The following is a 6,632-nucleotide window of genomic DNA, read 5'->3' on the forward strand; positions in this document are numbered from 1 at the left end:
AAGTTAACGGTAGCCTGCGGTAGAAACTCACAACAATAGAAATTCACTGTAATAACTCAACTATATAAAAATATTCCAAATAGCACCAAAGTGGCCACACGATCTTCGGCTGAAGCATAACATTTTTGTGTCATAAAAATTATTATAAATTACTCCAACGTCGATGAGTTATTTACCTAGAAGAGAATAAATGTTTGTAAAACAATAAACGTACAAAAGAATATTTTATCGTTATAATTTTTCACTAAACTTTATGTGCCTTTCTCTGAATCGACCGGGTATAGAAACACGATAAAATGCAAATTACAATAGAGGACTATGCTATTCATAACGACCTACATATCGCTTATTCTTTCTTGAGTCATATGTGACATTTGTCACCTACGAAATATCCATAGAAACGAATGTACAATATAATACAATCCACTATCGATAATAAAAACTGATACGCGAATATTGAAACGATACGCTGATATCGAACGTTGAAGTGATACGATTGAATTTAATAAATATACGGTATTACAATGAATTTTATAAATATAGCATGGAGGCGTGATAAAGGGTGTGCGATCTTTAATCCAGCGAGAGGAGTAAAAGAAAAAAAAATGAATGGGATCGGGGAAGGAGAACGAGAGATTCGCGGCTTCGAATCGACGGAGAAGACGAGAAGGACGCGATCCTGACCACTGCACCCGCGGTGGGTTACTCCCGATCGTAAAATAACCGAGGCGCAGAAACCCGACGAAACGTGCAATTGAAGTGTCGAGCCGAGCGTGATTACCGTCATCAGCGAAGTTCAAATACCGGTGTAAACGCTTCGCACTTTCGAGTCGCTCGGATATGCGATTGTACGAGAGATCGTGAGCGCGGCTCCGTACTTTGATCGGTAGACCTACATTACGGTGAGTCGCGGCGGTTCCGTGAGCTGCAGGACGAGAAATTGAAATTGTTTCGAGTTGCAAAATCATTTGCAAAAGTTGGCGTCGTAAAAATCGCACCTCGGTGCACAATGTTTTGATTCCACCGTACATTTCGTTGTACACTCATTTCTGGTGATTTATTTCACGACATTAATACACAGTAATCGTAGTTTATCTATCATCGTTAGAAAATTTGTAATTTTCTACCGTTAGATTTTTTAAATACTTTTCGTACATATTTTACAGATAATTTATAATTATAGGTTGTATATATGTATAGTAGCAATTTTATATACACAATAAATGTTTTTCATACACAAATTGCACAATATTTGATATATTCGTAAATTTCCTTTATTGGTACAAGCGATTTAAAACGCTTGGTTAAAATGATTAAAATAGTGTGTCTTAAAATTTTAATTCAATTTTTTTACATTAATTTCTTTACATTACTTTTTACACTACTATTTTCAATAATAAAGTAAATCTTATTCACTGTTATACATATGCATATAAATGTCCATCATATTATATGAATACAATACGTGTTATATACAATATTGCAGTATTACGGATCAAATAAATCTAGATGGAAATAACATAACAAATATTTAATAGGAATTACAATTATAGCTCAAGATAAGAGCGTAATGATGGTTGCATCAAATAATATATAAAATTCTGGTATATACGTATATATATATATATATATATGTGTACTCCAAATAAATAAATCATATCTCGTATAATAAATTTTCTTGCAGTTACGCTATGCTGACGCTGAAAGACGCCAATTGGTGTCACGTGGCCACCAATTTCCTTTTACGCCTTCATTTTTAACGGCAACGTGATATCTATAGTTCGATATGAATATCTTTCACAGGTACAGGGTGCAGTGTGTAATGGGAGCTGTTTTGCCCGCACCTATCGCCATAAAATTGCACACTTAGTCGCACAACTTAATTCTCCATTTACTTTGGTGTAATAGCTATGATAGCAGACGAAAACGATAAGCTCTCGTCGTTATTTTGTTACACAAACGAGTTATGCACAACATGTAATTAATCATTTATATAACACCGTTGTTTTTTTCGATAATAAAAATAACTTTCTCGCACAAACGCGTTCATCGCGCTCGCATTCTCACTTGTAAAGTAATTTTTAATTCATATTTTAAAATATAATCAATTATGTTGATTGTCTTTTTACGTTAACTTTATTTCGAAAATCTAAGATATATAGATGTATATATTGTATAAAATATTCGGCAATCATATTCTTTCTGGTTATTTTATTTTAATTTCTGTGTGTCAATATATAAATAAATATTGTATTAAATATATTTAATATTAAATTTAAAATACTTTAGATACTTAATACTTAACGATACTATCTACGCCATCTTGTGCTGCATCAAACAGGCTGCAACCGCATTCGCAAGATGTGGCGGCCTCTGCAAGAATGAAATGGAAGCACTTATTGTTCCGCTTCCAGAAACATATTGATCCGTTCTAGAGCTAGCAATTTCATGTATACTTTATATTTAATTTTTATTTTTACATAAATTTTAGAATGAAATATAGAGAAATTATTTTTTTATATATAAAATTATTATTCGCTATTTACTATTAATTAATACAATTCTTTATTGCAATTTTTATTTCAAAATTTGTTAAAATAAAAATAATTATATAATATCTTGACTACGATTAAAAAAATTAATTTCTAAATATGTTTACAGATTTCTAACGATAGCGATAGAAATGAAGAATAGTCGCGGGAATATCAAAAACACTTTGCACCTCATAAAGTGGCCTCGTTAACGAATCATTCTTTAGTACTCAAGATGAAGTGTTGGGAAAAATAATAATTTTCGAACGATAAATCACAGACATTCGAGTGTCTTCGATCCGCAAAATCCCTTTATCGCTGCAATGCCTCCTCACAACAATTTAACTCCGTGCTCGAGTGCTGCGATCAATTTGCATGATCTACGATCCCGAACGCGATCTACTCGGCTCTCAATTATTCACCTAAGCCGTTCGCGACGTTCCCCTTCTCGCCAGGCGTCGACGTCTCTCAAGACGATTCGCACGGAGCACGCAATTAGCGTCCGTAAGCTGCTTAATAATATAACGGTCAATTTGCCGCGATTAGTCGGCGTAATGATAGCTCCCTCAGATAATTTATTGTTAATTATTCCCGGCCACGGGCGTGCTCTCTCGCATACATATGTGTCTGTCAGGCGCCGACAACTAAATTGACAACTAATTGAAATATTGCTCGCGCCCGTAATCAGCGGAAAAATTATCTTACCGCCGCGATAATGTTAGAGCTCGCGCACATACTTAAACTCCTCCTTCCTCACTCTGTGTCTGCTCTTACCCCAACCCTTCTTCAATCGCTACCGATTCATAGGACGAACAGATTTTTTTTCGCGAATATTCGATATTGCACGGCAATTAGATTAATCTGTCCGATTGTCACGTCGACATATTTGTTTTATTATTATATAAAATTTAGTGTCTGGCTAATGGAAAAATTGCGGCTCTTTAATCTCAATTCAATTATAAATATAGATGCAATCTGGTGCGATTTTTCTTCATGGACTTTGTGCAATGAGCTTTAATGAACAGAACAGAGCTTTGAACCGAGTATCTGTTATTTAAACTAGAAATATGAAATTTGTAAAAATATAGAACAATTTTTACAATTGTCTGATTTTCCATCGGTTTAAAAAATAAATTAGGATTATTTTAGGCAGCATACATGTTTCACGAATCTAATTTACATAATACACGGGATCTACTTGAATAATGAATATAATTCGATGAGATTTAGTAAACAAAAATAATTATGCAAATTAAGATATTACTTTTCAGCTGTAAATTTTTTTCAACTCTTTCTTTTAACTCTCTCCGCAAAATCACATTTGTCCGACCAGTCACAAGAGTCGCCAATAATCCATAGTTTTGCCATCTTCCTCTTTCTTTTCTTACGAAGGCCAAGCAGAAAGCCGTCGGAGCTGGCATTACACAAGGTGCGCATAAAGTCCCATGAATTATCGCGTGGCTCGGCGCACTCGGCGAACGCGCCGGATTTACGTGTTCGTAGAAGGAATGCTCCTGGTATGGCCGCGGGATGGCTAGAACTGCTGATGTAGCCTATACTTACCATCACTGAGATGATCTAGCCTAATCCCCACCGTAATCCGAACGGCGAAGGAGAAGCCGCAAACTCTTGTGTCGGGTCTCGCCGGGGCTCACCTTCCTATTCACTCGGCGAAACGTGTTTTGTCTTCAATTTGATATACCGTTCCTCTGACTTGACTCTCGAACATACTTTCGCAAGTGACGCCTTAGCTTGTTAGAAGTGAAATTGAGACAACTTTGTTTACAATAAAATCCATGATACTTTGTATTCGTTTATAATAACATAAGGGTTTGAAATGAATTTCTCTAGTTAATAAAAAAAAGTATCCTGATTTTTTTTTTCTATAGTATTTTGCTTCTTGTATGGTCAAAAATAGAAATTAACACCTCTCTAAAATAATATATTTTAAAATATAAAATTCAAACAAATTCTATTACAAAATTTGTTTATATTTATTTATTTATTTATTTATATGAAATACAAAGCGATATTAGCATAATGATCAATCAGTCTTTTTTTTTATCAAGCTGTTAACAACTAAGCCGATTAAACGTAGATATTCCAAATCGTCATTTCAATAATTGTATAATAATTAGACATACAAAACACAATGCAATTGTTTACTTCTTTGTAGTAGGCGGGATTATATTCTATCGTCCTAAGATTCATGGACACCCTATACAAACCTGACAATGATCTGGGCCTGTTGGTGTTGCGGTATTCTATGGGTAAAGACGCCTCGACCAATGGGATTGGAACGTGGGTGATTGCGGTGGTGTGAGTCTTCGGCCGTGGGTTTGCGTGGGTTGCACGGCTTGCAGGATGCTGCATCTTTCAAAATGGTGGTTCTCCGAGACCGTATCTCTCGTAACCACACTTTCGAACCGCGTGCACGCCATTTCACGAAATCGCAACAATAGTCCGTGAGTTACTACACACGGACGTACACCACGGCACAATGTTTTTCTTTTTTTTTTTTTTTTTTTACCCGTGTAACGTTTTCCGAGTATCAAGATACTCACGCTAGAAAATGATTTCCACAAAGAAATTTCCTCTTGCCGACATTCGCGCATAATCGATAGACTTGCTCGCGGATGTCGCTTAAACGTTGCAATACAAAGAGAAAAAGTTTACCAGCGAGGTGTAAAAAGAAATAGTAGAATAAATGATATTGTTTCCTGGAATATAGTTAGCGTGGTGTGACGACCTTATCGATTACTGATTGTATGATTAGATGCGAAAATTACAACTGCAAAACAGGACGCTTGGAACATTTCTAATATTGCGCGAGTTGTATATAACTGGTTTATATATATAGTCATGATCGCTACATTTATCAAATTATTATGGGACTAAGAATTAATAAACGACGTTAAGCATGAGATTGATTGATTAATTAATTAGATGCCTCAGCATAAACAAGCATATAAATATAATTGTATACATATATTTATTATTAATTACCATAAAATTACAAAATCTTAAAATGTCAGCGTATGACATTTAATTAAACCCTGATAAGGCTGGAATATATCGATAAATGTAAAATCCGACATACATTGTGAATCTTAATTAAGGCTTACGTTGTCGCTTTTATACGTATAAACCGGATATTTAAAAAAATAGTTGGAATAGTAATATATAAGAGCCTTTCTACCACCAACGAGGTGTCGAAAAATATCTAATTTTACGCGAAATAATTGATCACCGCGATGGTTGGTTAAGAATGTCGGACGATATGGCGGACGATAAAAATTTTGAAAGGGAACGCGTTTAAGGGCTGGATAATTAAACGAGATCATCCGTGACTTGCGTTCCTGCGTGACCACCCCGCAGCAAAATATTTCGCTCAGTCTCGAACAGGTTTCCGAGAATTTTTCTTGAATTTTAATTGCGGCTTACACGTATCGCAGGCAGGCAGGCACGGGGGATAGGGCTCGTATAGATACGCTCGCTATCGAGTGCGATCGTGATGTAATATGTACGCCGTGTGTAATGGGTGTGTCGAGATTAAACCGGACCGCCGGCGCCATTCCGGGGTTCGCGTTCTAAAAAATCATTTTTTTTCCCGCTGACGCACGTATCTCCGCTATTTTCTTGTAACACGCGAGAACATTGTGAAATGTGCAAAAGTTTTATGCGCAAATAAGCGGGCATGCGCTTATTTTTGTACCGTAAGATGTTAAAAGATTGCATCTGCAAGAATACATACATTTCGCGCACCAGAAAAGGAAAAACAATTCCTACAACACACACTGTGTATTTTTGAAAATAATTATCAACAACTATCTAAAACCAAAATTCGTGGAATGATTTTACTCATTGAATATTCATCTTAAATCTTTTTAAATGTAAAACAATGCAAAGTTTTTTTATAAATGTATAATTTTATTAATATCTGCTTTGTCTATTAAATACATTAGTATTTATTATAATTATGTATTGTATACAGTTGGAACGTATATAACGTATATGTTTTTAAAGTGCAATATTACACAATTAATAATCATATTTTACATTTGTTTTTGTTTCCTCCGTTTTATTCGTGACGGAAACGAC

This window comes from Anoplolepis gracilipes, chromosome 1, assembly GCF_047496725.1.
Source record: "Anoplolepis gracilipes chromosome 1, ASM4749672v1, whole genome shotgun sequence".
Lineage (NCBI taxonomy): Eukaryota > Metazoa > Arthropoda > Insecta > Hymenoptera > Formicidae > Anoplolepis > Anoplolepis gracilipes.